The following is a 24,525-nucleotide window of genomic DNA, read 5'->3' on the forward strand; positions in this document are numbered from 1 at the left end:
TGTTGTGCAACACAATACTCATAATGTGGATTTGGTACATGTTTAGTGCCTGGAGCTTTACGTAATAAAATGTCTACTTACATTGTAGTTAGTTTTACTCATATCCTAGATTTAGAAAAGTATGTCCATATGGAATCCGATGGTTGACGAGATCAAGGGGCCTCACTAAAGGCATCTGGCTATCAGCCCAAAACTTAATTTACATGTGAGCCTCTCCCAATACCGAATGTACTTTTATAATCCCGACTGATTGGTAGAGGAGTTTGTGCTAAGGGCCTCTTGCAAAACGGCATTAACTAAAGCAGAGTTTGATTACTTCCTGTTGATATTAACTGTGCATGGGGTACATCTTTGGCCTTATCTAACTTGTGAAATTGCAGCTATTTAGAAAAGACACAGTGGTCATGACCAAAAACAGATAGCATCTCTTTGTGCCTACCAACTTCTTAGCAGAGAATGGTTTCGATCCATCGACCTCTGGGTTATGGGCCCAGCACGCTTCCGCTGCGCCACTCTGCTGTTGAGCTCTCCGGAAGGGACTTGAACCCATGATCCGTGGCTTTAGGAGGCTTGTCCATTCGGCCACTGGTTCGTTACAACACTGCAAACGCTAAAACACTAGGAATGTTTTTTTGTGCGTGTCTTTTTTCAAAAAAAGGAATGTAGAGAAAGCTCATGTACATGCCATGTTAAAAGAAACCATACTGGATTCATTTCATTTGTTTGATTTGCATGTGAAATGTTTCTACAATATGCACAAGTTTGACTCATCCAAAACGTTATAGTGAATAACTTGAAATGTGGCTGAAGCATTTAGTCACTTATATATTTATATGGCTCGTTGGTCAAGGGGTATGATTCTCGCTTAGGGTGCGAGAGGTCCCGGGTTCAAATCCCGGACGAGCCCATCTGAAGATTGAGCAATGGGAAGTTTGATGTAATGATCCATTAAATCTCCCCCACAGCTGAGACTGACCCTGTGCTCTTTCGTGGTGTGAATGTCTAACACTGATGCAAATATAATCTCAAAATTCACTTTGCTCCTTTTGGACCTGGCTTCGAGCATTTTAGACATAGGGCATAGAAACCTTGTTGAAGCAGATGCAATTAGTGACACATGACACGGTAAACAGGCCAATTGGCCGGGGAATTGAAGTGCTTTTCTCAAACATGTATTCAGAGCCCCACAGTTAAGCAGGGCATCAAAAAATTGCTAAAATCTCTTGCTGTTCCTCTCCACGGAAATCTTTAGTAAAAGGCGAAAGATTTATACGATCTGAAGAGAAACAAGAGTGTTGGACTGCAGCGCTGACCGTGAACTGAGACTTTGGCCATACGCTGCCCCGTCGTGGTTCATGAACCGCTCTCCAAAGGGAAGCCAAACTCATTTGCATGAGCCACTTCAGGCTGATTTCAATTCAAACTGAGCTGTTCACAAAATTGCTAGACAGTTAGCCTTACTTAAGAAGAGGCCAAGCTTTCATTGGGGCTTGCAAAGGAACAACTGTGTAGAAATATCAAAGCAGGACAGAGATTCCATGCACTGCAAGTCAGTGGGAAATTACAGGTCAACATCTGAAATGGAGATTTTCGCCTCATTTCCTCAGAGACAAGAAAGAGATTGAAAGCGCAGGCGAGCTAGCCAGGAGTGGAAGCTAGAATCTTCTGATCCGTAGTCAGACACACTATCCATTGCACCACTTGCTCCTCAGCGCCGATTTGTTGATTAACTTCTGTAAATGAAATCAAATTAGTACAACATATGCAAGCCTTTGCAAATGTCACTTATCTAATATTACATAACAAGTCTTAGAATGTATGCCCATTGAGAACACATGCCGTCCTTTGATAGCTCCATCCCAGCAGAGAACTCTATTGGTTTGTGTGAAAGAAAAAAAGAAACAGCAACAAAGCCTCTTTCTTTGAAGCACACGAGGAAACATAGTTTTGCTCCGCCCATGTGAAACCGTGACACAGGAATTGACAGAGCCCAGACCATCCCCTTTTGAATTAAAATGCCATTTAGCTTTGCGCAGTGGCAGTATTGTAGCCTATGAGGTTTATCCGAGGCGCGATTATTGCTAGTTGAAAACTTTACCCAATACCCCGCCTTGACGACTTGAAATATAGTCGGCAATGGCAATTTTTGTCAGTCTCTCAGGAGACTAAGGTTTTGTCAAATAATAATATCTGTGTGAGCATCTGCTCGTTTGACATTTGGAGAACTTCATGGTGGAAGTCTGGGTGATCCATTGTCTTTTAGATGTACAAAGAAAAGCAAAAGCAACATGGCAAGGACAAAAAGTTAGTTATCTTTTTTAAGATGTATTTTTTAGACAATACAAAACCCTGTTGTTTAGCCTTGTTGGTCTAGTGTCGCGAATCTTGCTTCGTGTGTTTGCGGTCCAAACAGCATAGGAGTCAGAAAAGGATCTTCAAGTGTAGCCTGTGAAAGAGTTGATAGCGGAACAGTGACTCTAACAAAAGCTTTTTGTGGCTCGTTGGTCCAGGGGTATGATTCTCGCTTTGGGTGCGAGAGGTCCCGGGTTCAAATCCCAGACGAGCCCGGCCTGATGTGGGTTCAAATCCCTGTGTGTTGTGCAACACAATACTCATAATGTGGATTTGGTACATGTTTAGTGCCTGGAGCTTTACGTAATAAAATGTCTACTTACATTGTAGTCAGTTTTACTCATATCCTAGATTTAGAAAAGTATGTCCATATGGAAAAGTATGTCCATATGGAATCCGATGGTTGACGAGATCAAGGGGCCTCACTAAAGGCATCTGGCTATCCGCCCAAAACTTAATTTACATGTGAGCCTCTCCCAATACCGAATGTACCTTTATAATCCCGACTGATTGGTAGAGGAGTTTGTGCTAAGGGCCTCTTGCAAAACGGCATTAACTAAAGCAGAGTTTGATTACTTCCTGTTGATATTAACTGTGCATGGGGTACATCTTTGGCCTTATCTAACTTGTGAAATTGCAGCTATTTAGAAAAGACACAGTGGTCATGACCAAAAACAGATAGCATCTCTTTGTGCCTACCAACTTCTTAGCAGAGAATGGTTTCGATCCATCGACCTCTGGGTTATGGGCCCAGCACGCTTCCGCTGCGCCACTCTGCTGTTGAGCTCTCCGGAAGGGACTTGAACCCATGATCCGTGGCTTTAGGAGGCTTGTCCATTCGGCCACTGGTTCGTTACAACACTGCAAACGCTAAAACACTAGGAATGTTTTTTTGTGCGTGTCTTTTTTCAAAAAAAGGAATGTAGAGAAAGCTCATGTACATGCCATGTTAAAAGAAACCATACTGGATTCATTTCATTTGTTTGATTTGCATGTGAAATGTTTCTACAATATGCACAAGTTTGACTCATCCAAAACGTTATAGTGAATAACTTGAAATGTGGCTGAAGCATTTAGTCACTTATATATTTATATGGCTCGTTGGTCAAGGGGTATGATTCTCGCTTAGGGTGCGAGAGGTCCCGGGTTCAAATCCCGGACGAGCCCATCTGAAGATTGAGCAATGGGAAGTTTGATGTAATGATCCATTAAATCTCCCCCACAGCTGAGACTGACCCTGTGCTCTTTCGTGGTGTGAATGTCTAACACTGATGCAAATATAATCTCAAAATTCACTTTGCTCCTTTTGGACCTGGCTTCGAGCATTTTAGACATAGGGCATAGAAACCTTGTTGAAGCAGATGCAATTAGTGACACATGACACGGTAAACAGGCCAATTGGCCGGGGAATTGAAGTGCTTTTCTCAAACATGTATTCAGAGCCCCACAGTTAAGCAGGGCATCAAAAAATTGCTAAAATCTCTTGCTGTTCCTGTCCACGGAAATCTTTAGTAAAAGGCGAAAGATTTATACGATCTGAAGAGAAACAAGAGTGTTGGACTGCAGCGCTGACCGTGAACTGAGACTTTGGCCATACGCTGCCCCGTCGTGGTTCATGAACCGCTCTCCAAAGGGAAGCCAAACTCATTTGCATGAGCCACTTCAGGCTGATTTCAATTCAAACTGAGCTGTTCACAAAATTGCTAGACAGTTAGCCTTACTTAAGAAGAGGCCAAGCTTTCATTGGGGCTTGCAAAGGAACAACTGTGTAGAAATATCAAAGCAGGACAGAGATTCCATGCACTGCAAGTCAGTGGGAAATTACAGGTCAACATCTGAAATGGAGATTTTCGCCTCATTTCCTCAGAGACAAGAAAGAGATTGAAAGCGCAGGCGAGCTAGCCAGGAGTGGAAGCTAGAATCTTCTGATCCGTAGTCAGACACACTATCCATTGCACCACTTGCTCCTCAGCGCCGATTTGTTGATTAACTTCTGTAAATGAAATCAAATTAGTACAACATATGCAAGCCTTTGCAAATGTCACTTATCTAATATTACATAACAAGTCTTAGAATGTATGCCCATTGAGAACACATGCCGTCCTTTGATAGCTCCATCCCAGCAGAGAACTCTATTGGTTTGTGTGAAAGAAAAAAAGAAACAGCAACAAAGCCTCTTTCTTTGAAGCACACGAGGAAACATAGTTTTGCTCCGCCCATGTGAAACCGTGACACAGGAATTGACAGAGCCCAGACCATCCCCTTTTGAATTAAAATGCCATTTAGCTTTGCGCAGTGGCAGTATTGTAGCCTATGAGGTTTATCCGAGGCGCGATTATTGCTAGTTGAAAACTTTACCCAATACCCCGCCTTGACGACTTGAAATATAGTCGGCAATGGCAATTTTTGTCAGTCTCTCAGGAGACTAAGGTTTTGTCAAATAATAATATCTGTGTGAGCATCTGCTCGTTTGACATTTGGAGAACTTCATGGTGGAAGTCTGGGTGATCCATTGTCTTTTAGATGTACAAAGAAAAGCAAAAGCAACATGGCAAGGACAAAAAGTTAGTTATCTTTTTTAAGATGTATTTTTTAGACAATACAAAACCCTGTTGTTTAGCCTTGTTGGTCTAGTGTCGCGAATCTTGCTTCGTGTGTTTGCGGTCCAAACAGCATAGGAGTCAGAAAAGGATCTTCAAGTGTAGCCTGTGAAAGAGTTGATAGCGGAACAGTGACTCTAACAAAAGCTTTTTGTGGCTCGTTGGTCCAGGGGTATGATTCTCGCTTTGGGTGCGAGAGGTCCCGGGTTCAAATCCCGGACGAGCCCGGCCTGATGTGGGTTCAAATCCCTGTGTGTTGTGCAACACAATACTCATAATGTGGATTTGGTACATGTTTAGTGCCTGGAGCTTTACGTAATAAAATGTCTACTTACATTGTAGTCAGTTTTACTCATATCCTAGATTTAGAAAAGTATGTCCATATGGAAAAGTATGTCCATATGGAATCCGATGGTTGACGAGATCAAGGGGCCTCACTAAAGGCATCTGGCTATCCGCCCAAAACTTAATTTACATGTGAGCCTCTCCCAATACCGAATGTACCTTTATAATCCCGACTGATTGGTAGAGGAGTTTGTGCTAAGGGCCTCTTGCAAAACGGCATTAACTAAAGCAGAGTTTGATTACTTCCTGTTGATATTAACTGTGCATGGGGTACATCTTTGGCCTTATCTAACTTGTGAAATTGCCGCTATTTAGAAAAGACACAGTGGTCATGACCAAAAACAGATAGCATCTCTTTGTGCCTACCAACTTCTTAGCAGAGGATGGTTTCGATCCATCGACCTCTGGGTTATGGGCCCAGCACGCTTCCGCTGCGCCACTCTGCTGTTGAGCTCTCCGGAAGGGACTTGAACCCATGATCCGTGGCTTTAGGAGGCTTGTCCATTCGGCCACTGGTTCGTTACAACACTGCAAACGCTAAAACACTAGGAATGTTTTTTTGTGCGTGTCTTTTTTCAAAAAAAGGAATGTAGAGAAAGCTCATGTACATGCCATGTTAAAAGAAACCATACTGGATTCATTTCATTTGTTTGATTTGCATGTGAAATGTTTCTACAATATGCACAAGTTTGACTCATCCAAAACGTTATAGTGAATAACTTGAAATGTGGCTGAAGCATTTAGTCACTTATATATTTATATGGCTCGTTGGTCTAGGGGTATGATTCTCGCTTAGGGTGCGAGAGGTCCCGGGTTCAAATCCCGGACGAGCCCATCTGAAGATTGAGCAATGGGAAGTTTGATGTAATGATCCATTAAATCTCCCCCACAGCTGAGACTGACCCTGTGCTCTTTCGTGGTGTGAATGTCTAACACTGATGCAAATATAATCTCAAAATTCACTTTGCTCCTTTTGGACCTGGCTTCGAGCATTTTAGACATAGGGCATAGAAACCTTGTTGAAGCAGATGCAATTAGTGACACATGACACGGTAAACAGGCCAATTGGCCGGGGAATTGAAGTGCTTTTCTCAAACATGTATTCAGAGCCCCACAGTTAAGCAGGGCATCAAAAAATTGCTAAAATCTCTTGCTGTTCCTCTCCACGGAAATCTTTAGTAAAAGGCGAAAGATTTATACGATCTGAAGAGAAACAAGAGTGTTGGACTGCAGCGCTGACTGTGGACTGAGACTTTGGCCATACGCTGCCCCGTCGTGGTTCATGAACCGCTCTCCAAAGGGAAGCCAAACTCATTTGCATGAGCCACTTCAGGCTGATTTCAATTCAAACTGAGCTGTTCACAAAATTGCTAGACAGTTAGCCTTACTTAAGAAGAGGCCAAGCTTTCATTGGGGCTTGCAAAGGAACAACTGTGTAGAAATATCAAAGCAGGACAGAGATTCCATGCACTGCAAGTCAGTGGGAAATTACAGGTCAACATCTGAAATGGAGATTTTCGCCTCATTTCCTCAGAGACAAGAAAGAGATTGAAAGCGCAGGCGAGCTAGCCAGGAGTGGAAGCTAGAATCTTCTGATCCGTAGTCAGACACACTATCCATTGCACCACTTGCTCCTCGGCGCCGATTTGTTGATTAACTTCTGTAAATGAAATCAAATTAGTACAACATATGCAAGCCTTTGCAAATGTCACTTATCTAATATTACATAACAAGTCTTAGAATGTATGCCCATTGAGAACACATGCCGTCCTTTGATAGCTCCATCCCAGCAGAGAACTCTATTGGTTTGTGTGAAAGAAAAAAAAGAAACAGCAACAAAGCCTCTTTCTTTGAAGCACACGAGGAAACATAGTTTTGCTCCGCCCATGTGAAACCGTGACACAGGAATTGACAGAGCCCAGACCATCCCCTTTTGAATTAAAATGCCATTTAGCTTTGCGCAGTGGCAGTATTGTAGCCTATGAGGTTTATCCGAGGCGCGATTATTGCTAGTTGAAAACTTTACCCAATACCCCGCCTTGACGACTTGAAATATAGTCGGCAATGGCAATTTTTGTCAGTCTCTCAGGAGACTAAGGTTTTGTCAAATAATAATATCTGTGTGAGCATCTGCTCGTTTGACATTTGGAGAACTTCATGGTGGAAGTCTGGGTGATCCATTGTCTTTTAGATGTACAAAGAAAAGCAAAAGCAAAATGGCAAGGACAAAAAGTTAGTTATCTTTTTTAAGATGTATTTTTTAGACAATACAAAACCCTGTTGTTTAGCCTTGTTGGTCTAGTGTCGCGAATCTTGCTTCGTGTGTTTGCGGTTCAAACAGCATAGGAGTCAGAAAAGGATCTTCAAGTGTAGCCTGTGAAAGAGTTGATAGCGGAACAGTGACTCTAACAAAAGCTTTTGGTGGCTCGTTGGTCTAGGGGTATGATTCTCGCTTTGGGTGCGAGAGGTCCCGGGTTCAAATCCCGGACGAGCCCGGCCTGATGTACTGTGCTTTGCGTGAGGTTAAGCTTCAGAGCGTGAGGGGTCCTGGGTTCAAATCCCTGAGTGTTGTGCAACACAATACTCATAATGTGGATTTGGTACATGTTTAGTGCCTGGAGCTTTACGTAATAAAATGTCTACTTACATTGTAGTTAGTTTTACTCATATCCTAGATTTAGAAAAGTATGTCCATATGGAATCCGATGGTTGACGAGATCAAGGGGCCTCACTAAAGGCATCTGGCTATCAGCCCAAAACTTAATTTACATGTGAGCCTCTCCCAATACCGAATGTACTTTTATAATCCCGACTGATTGGTAGAGGAGTTTGTGCTAAGGGCCTCTTGCAAAACGGCATTAACTAAAGCAGAGTTTGATTACTTCCTGTTGATATTAACTGTGCATGGGGTACATCTTTGGCCTTATCTAACTTGTGAAATTGCAGCTATTTAGAAAAGACACAGTGGTCATGACCAAAAACAGATAGCATCTCTTTGTGCCTACCAACTTCTTAGCAGAGAATGGTTTCGATCCATCGACCTCTGGGTTATGGGCCCAGCACGCTTCCGCTGCGCCACTCTGCTGTTGAGCTCTCCGGAAGGGACTTGAACCCATGATCCGTGGCTTTAGGAGGCTTGTCCATTCGGCCACTGGTTCGTTACAACACTGCAAACGCTAAAACACTAGGAATGTTTTTTTGTGCGTGTCTTTTTTCAAAAAAAGGAATGTAGAGAAAGCTCATGTACATGCCATGTTAAAAGAAACCATACTGGATTCATTTCATTTGTTTGATTTGCATGTGAAATGTTTCTACAATATGCACAAGTTTGACTCATCCAAAACGTTATAGTGAATAACTTGAAATGTGGCTGAAGCATTTAGTCACTTATATATTTATATGGCTCGTTGGTCAAGGGGTATGATTCTCGCTTAGGGTGCGAGAGGTCCCGGGTTCAAATCCCGGACGAGCCCATCTGAAGATTGAGCAATGGGAAGTTTGATGTAATGATCCATTAAATCTCCCCCACAGCTGAGACTGACCCTGTGCTCTTTCGTGGTGTGAATGTCTAACACTGATGCAAATATAATCTCAAAATTCACTTTGCTCCTTTTGGACCTGGCTTCGAGCATTTTAGACATAGGGCATAGAAACCTTGTTGAAGCAGATGCAATTAGTGACACATGACACGGTAAACAGGCCAATTGGCCGGGGAATTGAAGTGCTTTTCTCAAACATGTATTCAGAGCCCCACAGTTAAGCAGGGCATCAAAAAATTGCTAAAATCTCTTGCTGTTCCTCTCCACGGAAATCTTTAGTAAAAGGCGAAAGATTTATACGATCTGAAGAGAAACAAGAGTGTTGGACTGCAGCGCTGACCGTGAACTGAGACTTTGGCCATACGCTGCCCCGTCGTGGTTCATGAACCGCTCTCCAAAGGGAAGCCAAACTCATTTGCATGAGCCACTTCAGGCTGATTTCAATTCAAACTGAGCTGTTCACAAAATTGCTAGACAGTTAGCCTTACTTAAGAAGAGGCCAAGCTTTCATTGGGGCTTGCAAAGGAACAACTGTGTAGAAATATCAAAGCAGGACAGAGATTCCATGCACTGCAAGTCAGTGGGAAATTACAGGTCAACATCTGAAATGGAGATTTTCGCCTCATTTCCTCAGAGACAAGAAAGAGATTGAAAGCGCAGGCGAGCTAGCCAGGAGTGGAAGCTAGAATCTTCTGATCCGTAGTCAGACACACTATCCATTGCACCACTTGCTCCTCAGCGCCGATTTGTTGATTAACTTCTGTAAATGAAATCAAATTAGTACAACATATGCAAGCCTTTGCAAATGTCACTTATCTAATATTACATAACAAGTCTTAGAATGTATGCCCATTGAGAACACATGCCGTCCTTTGATAGCTCCATCCCAGCAGAGAACTCTATTGGTTTGTGTGAAAGAAAAAAAGAAACAGCAACAAAGCCTCTTTCTTTGAAGCACACGAGGAAACATAGTTTTGCTCCGCCCATGTGAAACCGTGACACAGGAATTGACAGAGCCCAGACCATCCCCTTTTGAATTAAAATGCCATTTAGCTTTGCGCAGTGGCAGTATTGTAGCCTATGAGGTTTATCCGAGGCGCGATTATTGCTAGTTGAAAACTTTACCCAATACCCCGCCTTGACGACTTGAAATATAGTCGGCAATGGCAATTTTTGTCAGTCTCTCAGGAGACTAAGGTTTTGTCAAATAATAATATCTGTGTGAGCATCTGCTCGTTTGACATTTGGAGAACTTCATGGTGGAAGTCTGGGTGATCCATTGTCTTTTAGATGTACAAAGAAAAGCAAAAGCAACATGGCAAGGACAAAAAGTTAGTTATCTTTTTTAAGATGTATTTTTTAGACAATACAAAACCCTGTTGTTTAGCCTTGTTGGTCTAGTGTCGCGAATCTTGCTTCGTGTGTTTGCGGTCCAAACAGCATAGGAGTCAGAAAAGGATCTTCAAGTGTAGCCTGTGAAAGAGTTGATAGCGGAACAGTGACTCTAACAAAAGCTTTTTGTGGCTCGTTGGTCCAGGGGTATGATTCTCGCTTTGGGTGCGAGAGGTCCCGGGTTCAAATCCCAGACGAGCCCGGCCTGATGTGGGTTCAAATCCCTGTGTGTTGTGCAACACAATACTCATAATGTGGATTTGGTACATGTTTAGTGCCTGGAGCTTTACGTAATAAAATGTCTACTTACATTGTAGTCAGTTTTACTCATATCCTAGATTTAGAAAAGTATGTCCATATGGAAAAGTATGTCCATATGGAATCCGATGGTTGACGAGATCAAGGGGCCTCACTAAAGGCATCTGGCTATCCGCCCAAAACTTAATTTACATGTGAGCCTCTCCCAATACCGAATGTACCTTTATAATCCCGACTGATTGGTAGAGGAGTTTGTGCTAAGGGCCTCTTGCAAAACGGCATTAACTAAAGCAGAGTTTGATTACTTCCTGTTGATATTAACTGTGCATGGGGTACATCTTTGGCCTTATCTAACTTGTGAAATTGCAGCTATTTAGAAAAGACACAGTGGTCATGACCAAAAACAGATAGCATCTCTTTGTGCCTACCAACTTCTTAGCAGAGAATGGTTTCGATCCATCGACCTCTGGGTTATGGGCCCAGCACGCTTCCGCTGCGCCACTCTGCTGTTGAGCTCTCCGGAAGGGACTTGAACCCATGATCCGTGGCTTTAGGAGGCTTGTCCATTCGGCCACTGGTTCGTTACAACACTGCAAACGCTAAAACACTAGGAATGTTTTTTTGTGCGTGTCTTTTTTCAAAAAAAGGAATGTAGAGAAAGCTCATGTACATGCCATGTTAAAAGAAACCATACTGGATTCATTTCATTTGTTTGATTTGCATGTGAAATGTTTCTACAATATGCACAAGTTTGACTCATCCAAAACGTTATAGTGAATAACTTGAAATGTGGCTGAAGCATTTAGTCACTTATATATTTATATGGCTCGTTGGTCAAGGGGTATGATTCTCGCTTAGGGTGCGAGAGGTCCCGGGTTCAAATCCCGGACGAGCCCATCTGAAGATTGAGCAATGGGAAGTTTGATGTAATGATCCATTAAATCTCCCCCACAGCTGAGACTGACCCTGTGCTCTTTCGTGGTGTGAATGTCTAACACTGATGCAAATATAATCTCAAAATTCACTTTGCTCCTTTTGGACCTGGCTTCGAGCATTTTAGACATAGGGCATAGAAACCTTGTTGAAGCAGATGCAATTAGTGACACATGACACGGTAAACAGGCCAATTGGCCGGGGAATTGAAGTGCTTTTCTCAAACATGTATTCAGAGCCCCACAGTTAAGCAGGGCATCAAAAAATTGCTAAAATCTCTTGCTGTTCCTCTCCACGGAAATCTTTAGTAAAAGGCGAAAGATTTATACGATCTGAAGAGAAACAAGAGTGTTGGACTGCAGCGCTGACCGTGAACTGAGACTTTGGCCATACGCTGCCCCGTCGTGGTTCATGAACCGCTCTCCAAAGGGAAGCCAAACTCATTTGCATGAGCCACTTCAGGCTGATTTCAATTCAAACTGAGCTGTTCACAAAATTGCTAGACAGTTAGCCTTACTTAAGAAGAGGCCAAGCTTTCATTGGGGCTTGCAAAGGAACAACTGTGTAGAAATATCAAAGCAGGACAGAGATTCCATGCACTGCAAGTCAGTGGGAAATTACAGGTCAACATCTGAAATGGAGATTTTCGCCTCATTTCCTCAGAGACAAGAAAGAGATTGAAAGCGCAGGCGAGCTAGCCAGGAGTGGAAGCTAGAATCTTCTGATCCGTAGTCAGACACACTATCCATTGCACCACTTGCTCCTCAGCGCCGATTTGTTGATTAACTTCTGTAAATGAAATCAAATTAGTACAACATATGCAAGCCTTTGCAAATGTCACTTATCTAATATTACATAACAAGTCTTAGAATGTATGCCCATTGAGAACACATGCCGTCCTTTGATAGCTCCATCCCAGCAGAGAACTCTATTGGTTTGTGTGAAAGAAAAAAAGAAACAGCAACAAAGCCTCTTTCTTTGAAGCACACGAGGAAACATAGTTTTGCTCCGCCCATGTGAAACCGTGACACAGGAATTGACAGAGCCCAGACCATCCCCTTTTGAATTAAAATGCCATTTAGCTTTGCGCAGTGGCAGTATTGTAGCCTATGAGGTTTATCCGAGGCGCGATTATTGCTAGTTGAAAACTTTACCCAATACCCCGCCTTGACGACTTGAAATATAGTCGGCAATGGCAATTTTTGTCAGTCTCTCAGGAGACTAAGGTTTTGTCAAATAATAATATCTGTGTGAGCATCTGCTCGTTTGACATTTGGAGAACTTCATGGTGGAAGTCTGGGTGATCCATTGTCTTTTAGATGTACAAAGAAAAGCAAAAGCAACATGGCAAGGACAAAAAGTTAGTTATCTTTTTTAAGATGTATTTTTTAGACAATACTGGTCTAGTGTCGCGAATCTTGCTTCGTGTGTTTGCGGTCCAAACAGCATAGGAGTCAGAAAAGGATCTTCAAGTGTAGCCTGTGAAAGAGTTGATAGCGGAACAGTGACTCTAACAAAAGCTTTTTGTGGCTCGTTGGTCCAGGGGTATGATTCTCGCTTTGGGTGCGAGAGGTCCCGGGTTCAAATCCCAGACGAGCCCGGCCTGATGTGGGTTCAAATCCCTGTGTGTTGTGCAACACAATACTCATAATGTGGATTTGGTACATGTTTAGTGCCTGGAGCTTTACGTAATAAAATGTCTACTTACATTGTAGTCAGTTTTACTCATATCCTAGATTTAGAAAAGTATGTCCATATGGAAAAGTATGTCCATATGGAATCCGATGGTTGACGAGATCAAGGGGCCTCACTAAAGGCATCTGGCTATCCGCCCAAAACTTAATTTACATGTGAGCCTCTCCCAATACCGAATGTACCTTTATAATCCCGACTGATTGGTAGAGGAGTTTGTGCTAAGGGCCTCTTGCAAAACGGCATTAACTAAAGCAGAGTTTGATTACTTCCTGTTGATATTAACTGTGCATGGGGTACATCTTTGGCCTTATCTAACTTGTGAAATTGCTGCTATTTAGAAAAGACACAGTGGTCATGACCAAAAACAGATAGCATCTCTTTGTGCCTACCAACTTCTTAGCAGAGGATGGTTTCGATCCATCGACCTCTGGGTTATGGGCCCAGCACGCTTCCGCTGCGCCACTCTGCTGTTGAGCTCTCCGGAAGGGACTTGAACCCATGATCCGTGGCTTTAGGAGGCTTGTCCATTCGGCCACTGGTTCGTTACAACACTGCAAACGCTAAAACACTAGGAATGTTTTTTTGTGTGTGTCTTTTTTCAAAAAAAGGAATGTAGAGAAAGCTCATGTACATGCCATGTTAAAAGAAACCATACTGGATTCATTTCATTTGTTTGATTTGCATGTAAAATGTTTCTACAATATGCACAAGTTTGACTCATCCAAAACGTTATAGTGAATAACTTGAAATGTGGCTGAAGCATTTAGTCATTTATATATTTATATGGCTCGTTGGTCTAGGGGTATGATTCTCGCTTAGGGTGCGAGAGGTCCTGGGTTCAAATCCCGGACGAGCCCATCTGAAGATTGAGCAATGGGAAGTTTGATGTAATGATCCATTAAATCTCCCCCACAGCTGAGACTGACCCTGTGCTCTTTCGTGGTGTGAATGTGTAACACTGATGCAAATATAATCTCAAAATTCACTTTGCTCCTTTTGGACCTGGCTTCGAGCATTTTAGACATAGGGCATAGAAACCTTGTTGAAGCAGATGCAATTAGTGACACATGACACGGTAAACAGGCCAATTGGCCGGGGAATTGAAGTGCTTTTCTCAAACATGTATTCAGAGCCCCACAGTTAAGCAGGGCATCAAAAAATTGCTAAAATCTCTTGCTGTTCCTCTCCACGGAAATCTTTAGTAAAAGGCGAAAGATTTATACGATCTGAAGAGAAACAAGAGTGTTGGACTGCAGTGCTGACCGTGAACTGAGACTTTGGCCATACGCTGCCCCGTCGTGGTTCATGAACCGCTCTCCAAAGGGAAGCCAAACTCATTTGCATGAGCCACTTCAGGCTGATTTCAATTCAAACTGAGCTGTTCACAAAATTGCTAGACAGTTTGCCTTACTTAAGAAGAGGCCAAGCTTTCATTGGGGCTTGCAAAGGAACAACTGTGTAGAAATATCAAAGCAGGACAGAGATTCCATGCACTGCAAGTCAGTGGGAAATTACAGGTCAACATCTGAAATGGAGATTTTCGCCTCATTTCCTCAGAGACAAGAAAGAGATTGAAAGCGCAGGCGAGCTAGCCAGGAGTGGAAGCTAGAATCTTCTGATCCGTAGTCAGACACACTATCCATTGCACCACTTGCTCCTCGGCGCCGATTTGTTGATTAACTTCTGTAAATGAAATCAAATTAGTACAACATATGCAAGCCTTTGCAAATGTCACTTATCTAATATTACATAACAAGTCTTAGAATGTATGCCCATTGAGAACACATGCCGTCCTTTGATAGCTCCATCCCAGCAGAGAACTCTATTGGTTTGTGTGAAAGAAAAAAAAGAAACAGCAACAAAGCCTCTTTCTTTGAAGCACACGAGGAAACATAGTTTTGCTCCGCCCATGTGAAACCGTGACACAGGAATTGACAGAGCCCAGACCATCCCCTTTTGAATTAAAATGCCATTTAGCTTTGCGCAGTGGCAGTATTGTAGCCTATGAGGTTTATCCGAGGCGCGATTATTGCTAGTTGAAAACTTTACCCAATACCCCGCCTTGACGACTTGAAATATAGTCGGCAATGGCAATTTTTGTCAGTCTCTCAGGAGACTAAGGTTTTGTCAAATAATAATATCTGTGTGAGCATCTGCTCGTTTGACATTTGGAGAACTTCATGGTGGAAGTCTGGGTGATCCATTGTCTTTTAGATGTACAAAGAAAAGCAAAAGCAAAATGGCAAGGACAAAAAGTTAGTTATCTTTTTTAAGATGTATTTTTTAGACAATACAAAACCCTGTTGTTTAGCCTTGTTGGTCTAGTGTCGCGAATCTTGCTTCGTGTGTTTGCGGTTCAAACAGCATAGGAGTCAGAAAAGGATCTTCAAGTGTAGCCTGTGAAAGAGTTGATAGCGGAACAGTGACTCTAACAAAAGCTTTTGGTGGCTCGTTGGTCTAGGGGTATGATTCTCGCTTTGGGTGCGAGAGGTCCCGGGTTCAAATCCCGGACGAGCCCGGCCTGATGTACTGTGCTTTGCGTGAGGTTAAGCTTCAGAGCGTGAGGGGTCCTGGGTTCAAATCCCTGAGTGTTGTGCAACACAATACTCATAATGTGGATTTGGTACATGTTTAGTGCCTGGAGCTTTACGTAATAAAATGTCTACTTACATTGTAGTTAGTTTTACTCATATCCTAGATTTAGAAAAGTATGTCCATATGGAATCCGATGGTTGACGAGATCAAGGGGCCTCACTAAAGGCATCTGGCTATCCGCCCAAAACTTAATTTACATGTGAGCCTCTCCCAATACCGAATGTACCTTTATAATCCCGACTGATTGGTAGAGGAGTTTGTGCTAAGGGCCTCTTGCAAAACGGCATTAACTAAAGCAGAGTTTGATTACTTCCTGTTGATATTAACTGTGCATGGGGTACATCTTTGGCCTTATCTAACTTGTGAAATTGCTGCTATTTAGAAAAGACACAGTGGTCATGACCAAAAACAGATAGCATCTCTTTGTGCCTACCAACTTCTTAGCAGAGGATGGTTTCGATCCATCGACCTCTGGGTTATGGGCCCAGCACGCTTCCGCTGCGCCACTCTGCTGTTGAGCTCTCCGGAAGGGACTTGAACCCATGATCCGTGGCTTTAGGAGGCTTGTCCATTCGGCCACTGGTTCGTTACAACACTGCAAACGCTAAAACACTAGGAATGTTTTTTTGTGTGTGTCTTTTTTCAAAAAAAGGAATGTAGAGAAAGCTCATGTACATGCCATGTTAAAAGAAACCATACTGGATTCATTTCATTTGTTTGATTTGCATGTAAAATGTTTCTACAATATGCACAAGTTTGACTCATCCAAAACGTTATAGTGAATAACTTGAAATGTGGCTGAAGCATTTAGTCATTTATATATTTATATGGCTCGTTGGTCTAGGGGTATGATTCTCGCTTAGGGTGCGAGAGGTCCTGGGTTCAAATCCCGGACGAGCCCATCTGAAGATTGAGCAATGGGAAGTTTGATGTAATGATCCATTAAATCTCCCCCACAGCTGAGACTGACCCTGTGCTCTTTCGTGGTGTGAATGTGTAACACTGATGCAAATATAATCTCAAAATTCACTTTGCTCCTTTTGGACCTGGCTTCGAGCATTTTAGACATAGGGCATAGAAACCTTGTTGAAGCAGATGCAATTAGTGACACATGACACGGTAAACAGGCCAATTGGCCGGGGAATTGAAGTGCTTTTCTCAAACATGTATTCAGAGCCCCACAGTTAAGCAGGGCATCAAAAAATTGCTAAAATCTCTTGCTGTTCCTCTCCACGGAAATCTTTAGTAAAAGGCGAAAGATTTATACGATCTGAAGAGAAACAAGAGTGTTGGACTGCAGCGCTGACCGTGAACTGAGACTTTGGCCATACGCTGCCCCGTCGTGGTTCATGAACCGCTCTCCAAAGGGAAGCCAAACTCATTTGCATGAGCCACTTCAGGCTGATTTCAATTCAAACTGAGCTGTTCACAAAATTGCTAGACAGTTAGCCTTACTTAAGAAGAGGCCAAGCTTTCATTGGGGCTTGCAAAGGAACAACTGTGTAGAAATATCAAAGCAGGACAGAGATTCCATGCACTGCAAGTCAGTGGGAAATTACAGGTCAACATCTGAAATGGAGATTTTCGCCTCATTTCCTCAGAGACAAGAAAGAGATTGAAAGCGCAGGCGAGCTAGCCAGGAGTGGAAGCTAGAATCTTCTGATCCGTAGTCAGACACACTATCCATTGCACCACTTGCTCCTCAGCGCCGATTTGTTGATTAACTTCTGTAAATGAAATCAAATTAGTACAACATATGCAAGCCTTTGCAAATGTCACTTATCTAATATTACATAACAAGTCTTAGAATGTATGCCCATTGAGAACACATGCCGTCCTTTGATAGCTCCATCCCAGCAGAGAACTCTATTGGTTTGTGTGAAAGAAAAAAAGAAACAGCAACAAAGCCTCTTTCTTTGAAGCACACGAGGAAACATAGTTTTGCTCCGCCCATGTGAAACCGTGACACAGGAATTGACAGAGCCCAGACCATCCCCTTTTGAATTAAAATGCCATTTAGCTTTGCGCAGTGGCAGTATTGTAGCCTATGAGGTTTATCCGAGGCGCGATTATTGCTAGTTGAAAACTTTACCCAATACCCCGCCTTGACGACTTGAAATATAGTCGGCAATGGCAATTTTTGTCAGTCTCTCAGGAGACTAAGGTTTTGTCAAATAATAATATCTGTGTGAGCATCTGCTCGTTTGACATTTGGAGAACTTCATGGTGGAAGTCTGGGTGATCCATTGTCTTTTAGATGTACAAAGAAAAGCAAAAGCAACATGGCAAGGACAAAAAGTTAGTTATCTTTTTTAAGATGTATTTTTTAGACAATACAAAACCCTGTTGTTTAGCCTTGTTGGTCTAGTGTCGCGAATCTTGCTTCGTGTGTTTGCGGTCCAAACAGCATAGGAGTCAGAAAAGGATCTTCAAGTGTAGCCTGTGAAAGAGTTGATAGCGGAACAGTGACTCTAACAAAAGCTTTTTGTGGCTCGTTGGTCCAGGGGTATGATTCTCGCTTTGGGTGCGAGAGGTCCCGGGTTCAAATCCCGGACGAGCCCGGCCTGATGTGGGTTCAAATCCCTGTGTGTTGTGCAACACAATACTCATAATGTGGATTTGGTACATGTTTAGTGCCTGGAGCTTTACGTAATAAAATGTCTACTTACATTGTAGTCAGTTTTACTCATATCCTAGATTTAGAAAAGTATGTCCATATGGAAAAGTATGTCCATATGGAATCCGATGGTTGACGAGATCAAGGGGCCTCACTAAAGGCATCTGGCTATCCGCCCAAAACTTAATTTACATGTGAGCCTCTCCCAATACCGAATGTACCTTTATAATCCCGACTGATTGGTAGAGGAGTTTGTGCTAAGGGCCTCTTGCAAAACGGCATTAACTAAAGCAGAGTTTGATTACTTCCTGTTGATATTAACTGTGCATGGGGTACATCTTTGGCCTTATCTAACTTGTGAAATTGCCGCTATTTAGAAAAGACACAGTGGTCATGACCAAAAACAGATAGCATCTCTTTGTGCCTACCAACTTCTTAGCAGAGGATGGTTTCGATCCATCGACCTCTGGGTTATGGGCCCAGCACGCTTCCGCTGCGCCACTCTGCTGTTGAGCTCTCCGGAAGGGACTTGAACCCATGATCCGTGGCTTTAGGAGGCTTGTCCATTCGGCCACTGGTTCGTTACAACACTGCAAACGCTAAAACACTAGGAATGTTTTTTTGTGCGTGTCTTTTTTCAAAAAAAGGAATGTAGAGAAAGCTCATGTACATGCCATGTTAAAAGAAACCATACTGGATTCATTTCATTTGTTTGATTTGCATGTGAAATGTTTCTACAATATGCACAAGTTTGACTCATCCAAAACGTTATAGTGAATAACTTGAAATGTGGCTGAAGCATTTAGTCACTTATATATTTATATGGCTCGTTGGTCTAGGGGTATGATTCTCGCTTAGGGTGCGAGAGGTCCCGGGTTCAAATCCCGGACGAGCCCATCTGAAGATTGAGCAATGGGAAGTTTGATGTAATGATCCATTAAATCTCCCCCACAGCTGAGACTGACCCTGTGCTCTTTCGTGGTGTGAATGTCTAACACTGATGCAAATATAATCTCAAAATTCACTTTGCTCCTTTTGGACCTGGCTTCGAGCATTTTAGACATAGGGCATAGAAACCTTGTTGAAGCAGATGCAATTAGTGACACATGACACGGTAAACAGGCCAATTGGCCGGGGAATTGAAGTGCTTTTCTCAAACATGTATTCAGAGCCCCACAGTTAAGCAGGGCATCAAAAAATTGCTAAAATCTCTTGCTGTTCCTCTCCACGGAAATCTTTAGTAAAAGGCGAAAGATTTATACGATCTGAAGAGAAACAAGAGTGTTGGACTGCAGCGCTGACTGTGGACTGAGACTTTGGCCATACGCTGCCCCGTCGTGGTTCATGAACCGCTCTCCAAAGGGAAGCCAAACTCATTTGCATGAGCCACTTCAGGCTGATTTCAATTCAAACTGAGCTGTTCACAAAATTGCTAGACAGTTAGCCTTACTTAAGAAGAGGCCAAGCTTTCATTGGGGCTTGCAAAGGAACAACTGTGTAGAAATATCAAAGCAGGACAGAGATTCCATGCACTGCAAGTCAGTGGGAAATTACAGGTCAACATCTGAAATGGAGATTTTCGCCTCATTTCCTCAGAGACAAGAAAGAGATTGAAAGCGCAGGCGAGCTAGCCAGGAGTGGAAGCTAGAATCTTCTGATCCGTAGTCAGACACACTATCCATTGCACCACTTGCTCCTCGGCGCCGATTTGTTGATTAACTTCTGTAAATGAAATCAAATTAGTACAACATATGCAAGCCTTTGCAAATGTCACTTATCTAATATTACATAACAAGTCTTAGAATGTATGCCCATTGAGAACACATGCCGTCCTTTGATAGCTCCATCCCAGCAGAGAACTCTATTGGTTTGTGTGAAAGAAAAAAAAGAAACAGCAACAAAGCCTCTTTCTTTGAAGCACACGAGGAAACATAGTTTTGCTCCGCCCATGTGAAACCGTGACACAGGAATTGACAGAGCCCAGACCATCCCCTTTTGAATTAAAATGCCATTTAGCTTTGCGCAGTGGCAGTATTGTAGCCTATGAGGTTTATCCGAGGCGCGATTATTGCTAGTTGAAAACTTTACCCAATACCCCGCCTTGACGACTTGAAATATAGTCGGCAATGGCAATTTTTGTCAGTCTCTCAGGAGACTAAGGTTTTGTCAAATAATAATATCTGTGTGAGCATCTGCTCGTTTGACATTTGGAGAACTTCATGGTGGAAGTCTGGGTGATCCATTGTCTTTTAGATGTACAAAGAAAAGCAAAAGCAAAATGGCAAGGACAAAAAGTTAGTTATCTTTTTTAAGATGTATTTTTTAGACAATACAAAACCCTGTTGTTTAGCCTTGTTGGTCTAGTGTCGCGAATCTTGCTTCGTGTGTTTGCGGTTCAAACAGCATAGGAGTCAGAAAAGGATCTTCAAGTGTAGCCTGTGAAAGAGTTGATAGCGGAACAGTGACTCTAACAAAAGCTTTTGGTGGCTCGTTGGTCTAGGGGTATGATTCTCGCTTTGGGTGCGAGAGGTCCCGGGTTCAAATCCCGGACGAGCCCGGCCTGATGTACTGTGCTTTGCGTGAGGTTAAGCTTCAGAGCGTGAGGGGTCCTGGGTTCAAATCCCTGAGTGTTGTGCAACACAATACTCATAATGTGGATTTGGTACATGTTTAGTGCCTGGAGCTTTACGTAATAAAATGTCTACTTACATTGTAGTTAGTTTTACTCATATCCTAGATTTAGAAAAGTATGTCCATATGGAATCCGATGGTTGACGAGATCAAGGGGCCTCACTAAAGGCATCTGGCTATCAGCCCAAAACTTAATTTACATGTGAGCCTCTCCCAATACCGAATGTACTTTTATAATCCCGACTGATTGGTAGAGGAGTTTGTGCTAAGGGCCTCTTGCAAAACGGCATTAACTAAAGCAGAGTTTGATTACTTCCTGTTGATATTAACTGTGCATGGGGTACATCTTTGGCCTTATCTAACTTGTGAAATTGCAGCTATTTAGAAAAGACACAGTGGTCATGACCAAAAACAGATAGCATCTCTTTGTGCCTACCAACTTCTTAGCAGAGAATGGTTTCGATCCATCGACCTCTGGGTTATGGGCCCAGCACGCTTCCGCTGCGCCACTCTGCTGTTGAGCTCTCCGGAAGGGACTTGAACCCATGATCCGTGGCTTTAGGAGGCTTGTCCATTCGGCCACTGGTTCGTTACAACACTGCAAACGCTAAAACACTAGGAATGTTTTTTTGTGCGTGTCTTTTTTCAAAAAAAGGAATGTAGAGAAAGCTCATGTACATGCCATGTTAAAAGAAACCATACTGGATTCATTTCATTTGTTTGATTTGCATGTGAAATGTTTCTACAATATGCACAAGTTTGACTCATCCAAAACGTTATAGTGAATAACTTGAAATGTGGCTGAAGCATTTAGTCACTTATATATTTATATGGCTCGTTGGTCAAGGGGTATGATTCTCGCTTAGGGTGCGAGAGGTCCCGGGTTCAAATCCCGGACGAGCCCATCTGAAGATTGAGCAATGGGAAGTTTGATGTAATGATCCATTAAATCTCCCCCACAGCTGAGACTGACCCTGTGCTCTTTCGTGGTGTGAATGTCTAACACTGATGCAAATATAATCTCAAAATTCACTTTGCTCCTTTTGGACCTGGCTTCGAGCATTTTAGACATAGGGCATAGAAACCTTGTTGAAGCAGATGCAATTAGTGACACATGACACGGTAAACAGGCCAATTGGCCGGGGAATTGAAGTGCTTTTCTCAAACATGTATTCAGAGCCCCACAGTTAAGCAGGGCATCAAAAAATTGCTAAAATCTCTTGCTGTTCCTCTCCACGGAAATCTTTAGTAAAAGGCGAAAGATTTATACGATCTGAAGAGAAACAAGAGTGTTGGACTGCAGCGCTGACCGTGAACTGAGACTTTGGCCATACGCTGCCCCGTCGTGGTTCATGAACCGCTCTCCAAAGGGAAGCCAAACTCATTTGCATGAGCCACTTCAGGCTGATTTCAATTCAAACTGAGCTGTTCACAAAATTGCTAGACAGTTAGCCTTACTTAAGAAGAGGCCAAGCTTTCATTGGGGCTTGCAAAGGAACAACTGTGTAGAAATATCAAAGCAGGACAGAGATTCCATGCACTGCAAGTCAGTGGGAAATTACAGGTCAACATCTGAAATGGAGATTTTCGCCTCATTTCCTCAGAGACAAGAAAGAGATTGAAAGCGCAGGCGAGCTAGCCAGGAGTGGAAGCTAGAATCTTCTGATCCGTAGTCAGACACACTATCCATTGCACCACTTGCTCCTCAGCGCCGATTTGTTGATTAACTTCTGTAAATGAAATCAAATTAGTACAACATATGCAAGCCTTTGCAAATGTCACTTATCTAATATTACATAACAAGTCTTAGAATGTATGCCCATTGAGAACACATGCCGTCCTTTGATAGCTCCATCCCAGCAGAGAACTCTATTGGTTTGTGTGAAAGAAAAAAAGAAACAGCAACAAAGCCTCTTTCTTTGAAGCACACGAGGAAACATAGTTTTGCTCCGCCCATGTGAAACCGTGACACAGGAATTGACAGAGCCCAGACCATCCCCTTTTGAATTAAAATGCCATTTAGCTTTGCGCAGTGGCAGTATTGTAGCCTATGAGGTTTATCCGAGGCGCGATTATTGCTAGTTGAAAACTTTACCCAATACCCCGCCTTGACGACTTGAAATATAGTCGGCAATGGCAATTTTTGTCAGTCTCTCAGGAGACTAAGGTTTTGTCAAATAATAATATCTGTGTGAGCATCTGCTCGTTTGACATTTGGAGAACTTCATGGTGGAAGTCTGGGTGATCCATTGTCTTTTAGATGTACAAAGAAAAGCAAAAGCAACATGGCAAGGACAAAAAGTTAGTTATCTTTTTTAAGATGTATTTTTTAGACAATACAAAACCCTGTTGTTTAGCCTTGTTGGTCTAGTGTCGCGAATCTTGCTTCGTGTGTTTGCGGTCCAAACAGCATAGGAGTCAGAAAAGGATCTTCAAGTGTAGCCTGTGAAAGAGTTGATAGCGGAACAGTGACTCTAACAAAAGCTTTTTGTGGCTCGTTGGTCCAGGGGTATGATTCTCGCTTTGGGTGCGAGAGGTCCCGGGTTCAAATCCCAGACGAGCCCGGCCTGATGTGGGTTCAAATCCCTGTGTGTTGTGCAACACAATACTCATAATGTGGATTTGGTACATGTTTAGTGCCTGGAGCTTTACGTAATAAAATGTCTACTTACATTGTAGTCAGTTTTACTCATATCCTAGATTTAGAAAAGTATGTCCATATGGAAAAGTATGTCCATATGGAATCCGATGGTTGACGAGATCAAGGGGCCTCACTAAAGGCATCTGGCTATCCGCCCAAAACTTAATTTACATGTGAGCCTCTCCCAATACCGAATGTACCTTTATAATCCCGACTGATTGGTAGAGGAGTTTGTGCTAAGGGCCTCTTGCAAAACGGCATTAACTAAAGCAGAGTTTGATTACTTCCTGTTGATATTAACTGTGCATGGGGTACATCTTTGGCCTTATCTAACTTGTGAAATTGCAGCTATTTAGAAAAGACACAGTGGTCATGACCAAAAACAGATAGCATCTCTTTGTGCCTACCAACTTCTTAGCAGAGAATGGTTTCGATCCATCGACCTCTGGGTTATGGGCCCAGCACGCTTCCGCTGCGCCACTCTGCTGTTGAGCTCTCCGGAAGGGACTTGAACCCATGATCCGTGGCTTTAGGAGGCTTGTCCATTCGGCCACTGGTTCGTTACAACACTGCAAACGCTAAAACACTAGGAATGTTTTTTTGTGCGTGTCTTTTTTCAAAAAAAGGAATGTAGAGAAAGCTCATGTACATGCCATGTTAAAAGAAACCATACTGGATTCATTTCATTTGTTTGATTTGCATGTGAAATGTTTCTACAATATGCACAAGTTTGACTCATCCAAAACGTTATAGTGAATAACTTGAAATGTGGCTGAAGCATTTAGTCACTTATATATTTATATGGCTCGTTGGTCAAGGGGTATGATTCTCGCTTAGGGTGCGAGAGGTCCCGGGTTCAAATCCCGGACGAGCCCATCTGAAGATTGAGCAATGGGAAGTTTGATGTAATGATCCATTAAATCTCCC

The sequence above is a fragment of the Gobius niger genome (genome assembly GCF_951799975.1).
Source record: "Gobius niger genome assembly, chromosome: 7".
In the NCBI taxonomy this organism is placed as follows: Eukaryota; Metazoa; Chordata; class Actinopteri; order Gobiiformes; family Gobiidae; genus Gobius; species Gobius niger.